This window comes from Palaemon carinicauda, chromosome 31 (genome assembly GCF_036898095.1).
Source record: "Palaemon carinicauda isolate YSFRI2023 chromosome 31, ASM3689809v2, whole genome shotgun sequence".
In the NCBI taxonomy this organism is placed as follows: Eukaryota; Metazoa; Arthropoda; class Malacostraca; order Decapoda; family Palaemonidae; genus Palaemon; species Palaemon carinicauda.
Window position 1 is genome coordinate 54,617,012 of NC_090755.1, and position 12,500 is coordinate 54,629,511.

The 12,500-nt window shown below is 36.2% G+C and overlaps 1 protein-coding gene across 1 annotated transcript in view; it reads right to left on the bottom strand.

Moving 5' to 3' along the window:
- Positions 1-12,500, bottom strand: part of LOC137624407 (uncharacterized) — a 578,757-nt gene that overhangs the window by 327,527 nt on the left and 238,730 nt on the right. The window lies entirely within an intron of this gene.

A 12,500-nucleotide genomic window follows, 5' to 3' on the forward strand; every position in this document is an offset into this window, starting at 1 on the left:
TACGGCTACATTTATTGTTGTTGTTGTTGTTGTTGTTGTTGTTGTTGTTGTGTGTGTATGTATGAATGTATGTATGTGTATACACACACACACCCACACATATATATATAATATATATATATATATATATATATATATATATATATATATATATATATATATATGTGTGTGTTTGTGTAAATATATATATATATATATATATATATATATATATATATATATGTTTGTATACATATATATATATATATATATATATATATATATATATATATATATATATATATATATATATATATATATATATATATATATGTTTATGTGTGCATATAGTATATATATATATATATATATATATATATATATATATATATATATATATATATATATATCAACACAAATCAAAATTATTGACAAGGTCCCTTTTTTTTCAATCTTCTCATAAACAAAGACTCTCTCTCTCTCTCTCTCTCTCTCACTCTCTCTCCTCTCTCTCTCTCTCCTCTCTCTCTCTCTCCTCTCTCTCTCTCAATTTACAACTTTACATTCCCAAGAGCAGAAAATGTTACTACGCTATTTATTCGCTTCATTAGGGAAATTTGAATGGAAACTACATTCTACGCTCCGCTGGCTCTACGAGATATATTTGTTTTCGCTCTTCAGTTTCATTAAATTGGTAGCAATTTATCAAAAAGGAAGCAGCGCATTTAATTAACACAAGGTGCAAATGATTTTCACAAGAATCGACACCAGCGAATATACAGATCTCATATATACATACATACATACATATATATATATATATATATATATATATATATATATATATATATATATATATATAATATATAAATTATTCATATTTACATATATATATATATATATATATATATATATATATATATATATATATATATATATATATATATATATATATATTATATATATCCTCTATAAATAGCCTTCATTCAATGTATGAATCTTTGCATAGATTGTATTTATGAATATATTTATGTATTCAAGATTAAAACTAACTTTGAAATAAAAGAAACTGGAAAGGCAGCAATCAACGTCGAATATTTTTTAATGTATGTCAGGTTACAGGCTTCCCTTTTTATAATAATCTCTAATAAGCTTTTTAAAATGATCTCTCATACGCTTTTTAGAATTATCTCTACTTTTGCAAAGAGAAATTTCATGTATTAGAGCTTTAGTAGTTTTACATTAACATAGCGTTCAGCATGAACGCATAGTATAAACTGTTTAGTTAACCCTCTTCAAATATTTACCTATGCACATTAAAATAAACATGACCACCGATTGATGAAATAATTCTAACCTTTGCATGTACATACACAAGAAAATACAAACGCTGCGTATACGCAAGAACCTAACTTATACATTTGCACCTACCGGCGCATAGATGCAACACATTTGCACCTTACAGCGCATAGATACATCATGTTCATGTGTCCTTCGTAAGACACTCAAGAACAACCTTGACATGAGACACTGTCTCGAACGCGAATTCTTGAGGGTGACTCTAACAATCTCCCTTAAGTAACTTGAAGGTCTAGTAAGCATCTCGGGGTCTTAGTCAAAGGGAAATTCTTGAATCTAAGTGTGAAGACTGTGACTTGACTTGAAAGGAATTTCTACTCAAGTCTCAAGGTCAGTTATAGAGCCTATTCCAACAGGATAATTAATCATGTGTCTGAGGATTCGAAGTCATTGGCCCAAGAATATGAACAAGAAAAAATCAAAAGGTTACACATAATAGAACATACTTTCATATATATATATATATAATATATATATATATATATATATATAATATATATATATAAATATTATATATATATATATATTATATATATATATATATATACATATATATATATATATATATATATATATATATAATATATTTATATATAAATATATATATGTATGTAAATAAATATATATATATATATATAATATATATATATATATATATATATATATATATATACAATATATATATATATATATATTATATATATATATATAATATATATATATTATATATATATATATATATATATATATATATATATTCATTTCCTGTCAGGCTAAGCAGCTAACACTCGGAAAACAATTTCTCACCTAAACTGCCCAAACTGCCGTGCGCTGCTTAGGAAAAGGGGAAGGGGTGGGAAAGGTTGAATCTGCTTATTATTATTAATATTACTAGCCAAGCTACAACCCTAATTGGAAAAAGCAAGATGCTATAAGCCCCAAGGGCTCCAACAGGAAAAAATAGCCCAGTGAGGAAAGGAAATAAGGAATCAAATAAATGATGAGAGTAAATTAACAATAATATCATTCTAAAAACAGTAACAGCGTCAAAACAGATATGTCCTATATAAACTATTAACAACGTCAAAAAGAGACATATCATATATAAACTATAATAAAGACTCATGTCAGCCTGGTCAACATAAAAATATTTGCTCCAACTTTGAACATTTAGCCGTCGCGTACACTAGTAATCTTAACAATAAAGACGGAAATATACCAAAACGTTTACCATACATCGCTTCCCCTTTAAAAGGGGTGACTTTCAGAAGAACTCGGACCCTGCCTCATCAAGTCTTTGGAACGAGGCTGAGGACCAAAAGTTGATACCCATTCCTAGTCTAACTTTTTCTCATTATGGGGTTAGTTATAAAATAATTTGTTTTATTTTATCTTTTTCATTCAAACCCACTTTCACGAGGGTCTGCTGTATAGATATCCTTTGATGCACAGTTAAATTAATGAACGAACCAATGAGGATTTCTTTAGTCATTTGATCTATTACTTTTAACCAACTGTTAAACATTCATTATCATAACATGGCCCAACCAATCTAAAACCTTATATATATATATATATATATATATATATATATATATATATATATATATATATATATATATATATATATATATATATATATACATATATATATATATATATATATATATATATATATATATATAATATATATATATATATATATATATATATATATATATATATATATATATACTGTACATATATACACATATATGTATTATGTATATGTAATATATATATATATATATATATATATATATATATATATATATATATATATATATATATATATATAATATACAGTATATTCTTGAATAGGCATACACCATGACCCACACCCAAGAAGAACAAACTTCAACCCACCTCTTGTTGCAACTCCGTAGATTTAACTAAAGTATTTTCAAATATTTTTTATAAACAAAAAAAAAATATTAATTTATATCAAAACAGTAAATTCCTATGGTAATAAATAATAGTACCCTAACTATTAAAAAAAAAGCAAGCTATAAAAATTTCAAAGTATTTAAAAAGGAAATATATAATATACTTAATTTGATTTACGAATTTGGGTCGTAAGGCTCGGTGCCAGAACCTGGGAGTTCATTCAGCATACATGTACAATAAGGGAATTGATTGACTGATTGAATTTGAGATTTCGAGGAATAAGGGAACCATCCCTGGTTGCAATATGAAGTTATAGTTAAGAAGAAGGCTAAAAAATGAGTGAAGTTAGGGGGGCGAAAGGACGCTGTAAAGTCCTTTAAGTAATGCCTACAGTGCGCCTTACGCTGGAAAAAATATACGCAGTATTAAAAAATATAAATATGAATTTATTAAAAGAAAATCTTAATTAAACCACGATAATTACATTATAAAAGAATAAACCTACCAATAAACCTACTACATTATGTTAAATAAAAAAAATATATGTTAAATATATGTTAATTACAGGCAGAATTACGCCCCTTGTCGCCGCCAGGTCGAATGCGGTCCTGGCAGGCCGAATACAGGCCAGCGAGAGACGCCCGAAAACCGCAAATTTCATTTCACAAACGCGCAAGGCAACCGGAGCATCAATTGAACTTATTCGACGTAATGAGGCATATCACCACGGCCGAATGACACGCATTACTGGATACAAACGTCAATATGTTCGGATGGACTCATAATACAGATACATAATAAATAAACTATTCAGTCTACCTTATCCAGCCTACCTGTCTATTCCTGCCTGCGTCCTCTTATCCAGCCTAGGACTCACAATATTGCCCTACTGATACATAATATATAAAACTATTCAATCTACCTTATCCAGCCTACCTGTCCTATTCCTGCCTGCGTCCTCTATCCAGCCTAGGACTCACAATATTGCTCTACTGATACATAATAAATAAGCGATTCAGTCTACCTTATCCAGCCTACCCTGTCTATCTCTGCCTGCGTCCTCTTATCCAGCCTAGGACTCACAATATTGCTCTACTGATACATAATAAATAAACAATTCAATCTACCCTACCCAGCCTACCTGTCTATTCCTGCCTGCGTCCTCTTATCCAGCCTAGCAATTTCTCCCTGAATCCACTTATCCAGATTACCTATCGATTTCTCCTTGTATCCTCTAATACATCCTACCTGTCCATTTCTGCCTGCATCCGCTTATCCAGCCTAACTGTCCATTTCTGCCTGCATCCTCTTATCCAGCCTATCTATCCATTTCTGACTGCATCTTCTTATCCAGCCTACATATCCATTTCTGCCGGCATCCTCTTATCCAGCCTACCTATCCATTTCTGCTTGCATCCTCTTATCCACCCTATCAATTTCTCCCTGCTTCCTCTTATCCACCCTACTTACCCATATCTCCCTGCATCCTTTTATCCAGCTTACCTATCCATTTCTGCCAGCGTCTTCTTACCCAGCCTACCTATTCATTTCTCCCTGCATCCGTTTTTCCAGCCTACACATCCACTTCTGACTGCATTCTCTCATCCAGCCTACCTATCCATTTCTGCCTGCATCCACTTATCCAACCTACCTATACATTTCGGCCTGCATCCTCTTATCCAGCTTACCTGTCCATTTCTCCCTCCATCCTCTTATCCAGCCTATCTATCCACTCTTCTTCAGCCTACCTATCCATTTCTCCATGCATCCTCTTATCCAGCCTACCTATCCATATTTCCCTGCTTTCTCTTATTCAGCCTGCCTATCCATTTCTCCCTGCATCCTCTTTATCCAGCCTACCTATCCATATCTCCCTGCATCCTCTTATCCAGCCTACCTATCCATTTCTCCCTGCATCCTCTTATCCAGCCTACTTGACCATTTCTCCCTGCGTCCTCTTATCCAGCCTACCTATCCATTTCTCCCTGCATCCTCTTATCCAGCCTACTTGACCATTTCTCCCTGCGTCCTCTTATCCAGCCTACCTATCCATTTCTCCCTGCATCCTCTTACCAGCCTACTTGACCATTTCTCCCTGCGTCCTCTTATCCAGTCTACATATCCATTTCTCCCTGCATCCTCTTATCCAGCCTACTTGATCATTTCTCTCTGCGTCCTCTTATCCAGCCTACTTGACCATTTCTCCCTGCGTCCTCTTATCTAGCCTACCTGTCCCTTTCTCCCTGCGTCCTCTTATCCAGCCTACCTATCCATTTCTCCCTGCATCCTCTTATCCAGCCTACTTGACCATTTCTCCCTGCATTCTCTTATCCAGCCTACTTGACCATTTCTCCCTGTGTCCTCTTATCCAGCCTACCTATCCATTTCTCCCTGCATCCTCTTATCCAGCCTACTTGACCATTTCTCCCTGCGTCCTCTTATCCAGCCTACCTATTCATTTCTCCCTGCATCCTCTTATCCAGCCTACTTGACCATTTCTCCCTGCGTCCTCTTATCCAGCCTACATATCCATTTCTCCCTGCATCCTCTTATCCAGCCTACTTGACCATTTCTCCCTGCGTCCTCTTATCCAGCCTACCTGTCCCTTTCTCCCTGCATCCTCTTATCCAGCCTACTTGATCATTTCTCCCTGCATCCTCTTATCCAGCCTACTTGACCATTTCTCCCTGCATCCTCTTATCCAGCCTACTTGACCATTTCTCCCTGCGTCCTCTTATCCAGCCTACCTATCCATTTCTCCCTGCATCCTCTTATCCAGCCTACTTGACCATTTCTCCCTGCATCCTCTTATCCAGCCTACCTATCCATTTCTCCCTGCATCCTCTTATCCAGCCTACCTATCCATTTCTCCCTGCATCCTCTTATCCAGCCTACTTGACCATTTCTTCCTGCGTCCTCTTATCCAGCCTACATATCCATTTCTCCCTGCATCCTCTTATCCAGCCTACTTGACCATTTCTCCCTGCGTCCTCTTATCCAGCCTACCTGTCCCTTTCTCCCTGCATCCTCTTATCCAGCCTACTTGATCATTTCTCCCTGCATCCTCTTATCCAGCCTACTTGACCATTTCTCCCTGCGTCCTCTTATCTAGCCTACATATCCATTTCTCCCTGCATCCTCTTATCCAGCCTACTTGACCATTTCTCCCTGCATCCTCTTATCCAGCCTACATATCCATTTCTCCCTGCATCCTCTTATCCAGCCTACTTGACCATTTCTCCCTGCGTCCTCTTATCCAGCCTACATATCCATTTCTCCCTGCATCCTCTTATCCAGCCTACTTGACCATTTCTCCCTGCGTCCTCTTATCCAGCCTACCTATCCATTTCTCCCTGCATCCTCTTATCCAGCCTACTTGACCATTTCTCCCTGCGTCCTCTTATCCAGCCTACCTATCCATTTCTCCCTGCATCCTCTTACCAGCCTACTTGACCATTTCTCCCTGCGTCCTCTTATCCAGTCTACATATCCATTTCTCCCTGCATCCTCTTATCCAGCCTACTTGATCATTTCTCTCTGCGTCCTCTTATCCAGCCTACTTGACCATTTCTCCCTGCGTCCTCTTATCTAGCCTACCTGTCCCTTTCTCCCTGCGTCCTCTTATCCAGCCTACCTATCCATTTCTCCCTGCATCCTCTTATCCAGCCTACTTGACCATTTCTCCCTGCATTCTCTTATCCAGCCTACTTGACCATTTCTCCCTGTGTCCTCTTATCCAGCCTACCTATCCATTTCTCCCTGCATCCTCTTATCCAGCCTACTTGACCATTTCTCCCTGCGTCCTCTTATCCAGCCTACCTATTCATTTCTCCCTGCATCCTCTTATCCAGCCTACTTGACCATTTCTCCCTGCGTCCTCTTATCCAGCCTACATATCCATTTCTCCCTGCATCCTCTTATCCAGCCTACTTGACCATTTCTCCCTGCGTCCTCTTATCCAGCCTACCTGTCCCTTTCTCCCTGCATCCTCTTATCCAGCCTACTTGATCATTTCTCCCTGCATCCTCTTATCCAGCCTACTTGACCATTTCTCCCTGCATCCTCTTATCCAGCCTACTTGACCATTTCTCCCTGCGTCCTCTTATCCAGCCTACCTATCCATTTCTCCCTGCATCCTCTTATCCAGCCTACTTGACCATTTCTCCCTGCATCCTCTTATCCAGCCTACCTATCCATTTCTCCCTGCATCCTCTTATCCAGCCTACTTGACCATTTCTCCCTGCGTCCTCTTATCCAGCCTACATATCCATTTCTCCCTGCATCCTCTTATCCAGCCTACTTGACCATTTCTCCCTGCGTCCTCTTATCCAGCCTACCTGTCCCTTTCTCCCTGCATCCTCTTATCCAGCCTACTTGATCATTTCTCCCTGCATCCTCTTATCCAGCCTACTTGACCATTTCTCCCAGCGTCCTCTTATCCAGCCTACCTGTCCCTTTCTCCCTGCATCCTCTTATCCAGCCTACTTGATCATTTCTCCCTGTATCCTCTTATCCAGCCTACTTGACCATTTCTCCCTGCGTCCTCTTATCTAGCCTACCTGTCCCTTTCTCCCTGCATCCTCTTATCCAGCCTACTTGATCATTTCTCCCTGCGTCCTCTTATCCAGCCTACCTGTCCCTTTCTCCCTGCATCCTCTTATCCAGCCTACTTGATCATTTCTCCCTGCATCCTCTTATCCAGCCTACTTGACTATTTCTCCCTGCGTCCTCTTATCCAGCCTACCTGTCCCTTTCTCCCTGCATCCTCTTATCCAGCCTACTTGATCATTTCTCCCTGCATCCTCTTATCCAGCCTACCTGTCCCTTTCTCCCTGCATCCTCTTATCCAGCCTACTTGATCATTTCTCCCTGCATCCTCTTATCCAGCCTACCTGTCCCTTTCTCCCTGCATCCTCATATCCAGCCTACTTGATCATTTCTCCCTGCATCCTCTTATCCAGCCTACTTGACCATTTCTCCCTGCGTCCTCTTATCTAGCCTACCTGTCCCTTTCTCCCTGCATCCTCTTATCCAGCCTACTTGATCATTTCTCCCTGCATCCTCTTATCCAGCCTACTTGACCTTTCCACCTGCATCCTCTTATCCAGCCTACCTATCCATTTCTGCCAACACCCTCTTATCCAGCCTACCTATCCATTTCTGCCCCCATTCTCTTATCCACTGAAAATGACTATCACTTTAACTTTTCTTCAACAATCCATATTTATCCAGACTTGTACAGCTGGACACAGGAATCCCCGGTACACCTCGCTCTGATGAAGTGTACCCAGCCACACCCTTTCTGCGTGGTGACTTCCTGTGTTTGACCCTATCCAGCACCTCTGACATTTCTCCCTACACCATTTGATTGGTGACTCACCGCGAAGTAAGGGTGTGGCAGGGTGAACTTTATCTGAGTGAGGTCTGCCAGGAACTCCTTTTCTGGCTATTCATCGACATTTGAAGTTCTTAATCTATTGCCTTCTATCCTCATAACAATCACCTACCTTTCTTGCCTTTCTCTTCTATATTTGCCTTAATTACTTAACACCTACTACCTTCCCAACGCCCTAGCTTCCTTACCTCAACCTACTTCTTAAACTTATCTTCACTCATTATCATAACCCATTATTTCCCAGCTTTGCCTCATCAACGCTCGTCAGCCCTCCTCACGCTACCCATAAACATTTACCATTCAAAGTCTATCCTAGTATAGCCATCACTTTTATCTACCCAAGTAACATTAAAGAACGACCATTTTACCCTTCCCTATCGATAGAATATGTAGATCTACATAAACAACATATATATTTCTATAACACGAATTACGTACAGCCTAATGTGCTACTGCCTTCTACCATATCCCTACCGTACATCTACCATCCATCTTTTATCTCGCAATTCTCCCTCCACCTATCTCCCTCTCTTCCTTACCACCACCAGCCAATCTACCAAACTTCTCCCATGCCCCATCTACATTAACATTCCTCCCCTGTAACCATCTCACCAACCTACCTTCCCCTTTCCTTCATTTCATAAAGCTCACCTTACTTTAAAACTCTCCTCTTTCGTCTTAGATAAATCACCAAAAATCCATCTTGCCTTTTCTCATATTTCCCCCCATCGTAACATTGTCTTTTTATACCTCATTTGTTCTGCAGGTTGAAATACAGCTTATTTTGATCCTCTTTTCTCTTCTACCTTCTTTCTTTTCTCTTCCCTTCCTTAATATTCATTCCCCTCTCCCCATTCTTCCATGAACTTTCTTCTCATTATTCTCTTCCCCTTTTCTGCTCGTTTTGGGAATCGTAATGGCATATTATTACCATTCAATGTCAATCATATATATTCCTCATTACGTTTGATTGTCCTCTTACTAAGGCGTGCTAGCATTCACGATAACTGGGGAGGTCGTGGATTGAATGTCCACAAACATATATGAATAATTCGGTTTCATGGAATAAAAGTCTATCTAAATTCATTCTGAGACGTCTCTAATTTCAGATAGTGAGTATAACCGAACACCTGAAAGCAAATACCAAAATTGTACGAAATCAAGCATGCTAACGAGAAATAATAACGAGGTAATTAAAAGAAGAGTAAAAATAACACATGAAAAACAATATTTATAAATGGAAATACATAAATATGGATTGCATCAATAACGATAAGGAAAAATAAATGACTGAAAGGTAATATACCTTAACCTAATAACCTAACTAAAATTACGAAGTTTAAATCTAGAAAAAATAATCCTAGAATTAGAAATAACAAATGAAATTAGACACATTTGAAAAAAAAAAAAATACTTAGCATACAAAATTAATGAGACGTTGCAAAAGAAATGTATTAATTCAGACCATCCTGTATACTTCACTATATATATAGAAATGTTCCTGCATTTTAGGATTCAAATATTTTCCTTTTCCACATTTACGAATAATCCCATTTGTTAAAGCAAACATCTCATATCTAGCGTGGTGGATTATTTAATACACCTATATTTCTTTTTCATGGGATAAATGTTCAATTTACTTTTTTTAAAAATCTAAGAAACGCGTATTTGCCAAACAAAAAATACAGCTTCAAAATGCGACTAATATATGAATTAGGCAGTAATCACTACCCCATTCATTTCTCAAGGTATTCCTTGTAAGAAAATAATTCACACCAGGAGATTGTATTCACTAATCTTTGATAGTGTGGCTAGGCCAAATATTCATCACTAAATAACTTTGGTATGATACCCAGTAATGTTATGATAACGTGTTTTATTATGTTACATCTTTGTTGTCTGGATGTCCTGTATTTCCTTCACACCACCCGCTCTATGACTAGATTTATTTTTTCCCCCCAGTGTTCTTTCATTATTCAAGCAATTTCTGTTCCAACATATTTATCATTGTCATCGCCATTTTTTTTCTCCCTCTCTTTTTGTTTGCTGATATGTATGTTATCATCATTGTTAAGCGTTAATTCTATTGTGATTTTGTTACCCAGACCTTAAAACCCTGTGGTCACCCTGCTAATTGATGTTTATAATATATCACAGATATTATTGCATATCTCATCTTTGTTTACCGATGTCAAAAGGGTAAGATCACTGCACCCTTATTGTAACTCTGTATATGGCTTTTGCTGAAATAAAGATTATTATTATTATTATTATTATTATTATTATTATTATTATTATTATTATTATTATTATGACACTCAAAAAAAAGTCTTAAGAATGAAGTTTCTAGACCTATGCCTCTTTCACAGCTACATCTGATCGACAACAGGTCGAGATCGAACCACGAACCCACCAAAAGCAAACTCAGCAATTTGTCACTGTTCTAATTATTTGCAGAGTTTTACGCTATCAGGCATTTTTTTAAAACTCAGAAATGTTTCTCTTATTTTTCTATAATTTCTAAATAAATATAAGTTTATTTTCATGTACTTTTACGTAACTCATCACAATAGTTCAGATGATTTTGCCGTGGCTATCAAAAATACTTGATATATATATATATATATATATATATATATATATATATATATATATATATATATATATATATATATATATATATTATATATATATATATATAGAGAGAGAGAGAGAGAGAGAGAGAGAGAGAGAGAGAGAGAGAGAGAGAGAGAGAGAGAGAGAGAGAGAGAGAGAGAGAGAGAGTGAGAGAGAGAGAGATGATTTTGCCGTGGCTATCAAAAATACTTTATATATATATATATATATATATATATATATATATATATATATATATATATATATATATATATATATATAATATATATATATATATATATATATATATATATATATATATATATATATATATATATTATACATATCCAGAGAGAGAGAGAGAGAGAGAGAGAGAGAGAGAGAGAGAGAGAGAGAGAGAGAGAGAGAGAGAGGAGAGAGAGAGAGAGAGGGGATATTTCTGTTCGCATGTAAAACAAGCGAACAATTAAAAAGCAATAATAAAACTAATATTCAACCTTCAAGAAATCTATTACCACTGAAAATTGCCTTTTTCAACTAAGAGATAGAATTTCATTAAGGGAGATATGAAACGTCGAAATAACATACACCATCCTTTGCACGATGTCCATTTCAATTTTTTTTTAACCCAGGTTTTATCTTGTTATTAAATAAACAAACCAATGGAAAAAAAAAATAGTGATTAAATGAAAACACGATAAAAATGAGACCATAGTTGGCGAAACTAATCATACAACAGTGGAATAATTACGAGGTAATAAAAACAATTGAAAATAAAAGATGAAAAATAATTTGCACATATACAAATGCATAATGATCTTCTGCAACAATAAAGATAAGGAAAAATAAATAACTGAAAATGTGATATACATTAGATCAATGTCGTATATATGAAAACTATCTACAATTACTGAGAAGGTTTAAAGCGAGATAAAATAACAAACTTAGAAATCACGAATAGAATTAGATAAAACATTTGAATAAACAACGCTTCCGAAATTAATGAGATGTTGTATAAGATTCATCATAATTCAGACTAACTTTTACACTAAGATCTTCCCAGAATGTACTATCCTGTACGTAGTCTACGTAGTACTAAACAAGTTGATTCTAACTATCTTGCCTACTCTATCATGAGTTACAACACTACACAGTATTCTAGAAGTTTTATTGCACAGTATTCTAGAAGTTTTATTCCACCTACGATCAGACTGTGAAATGATCT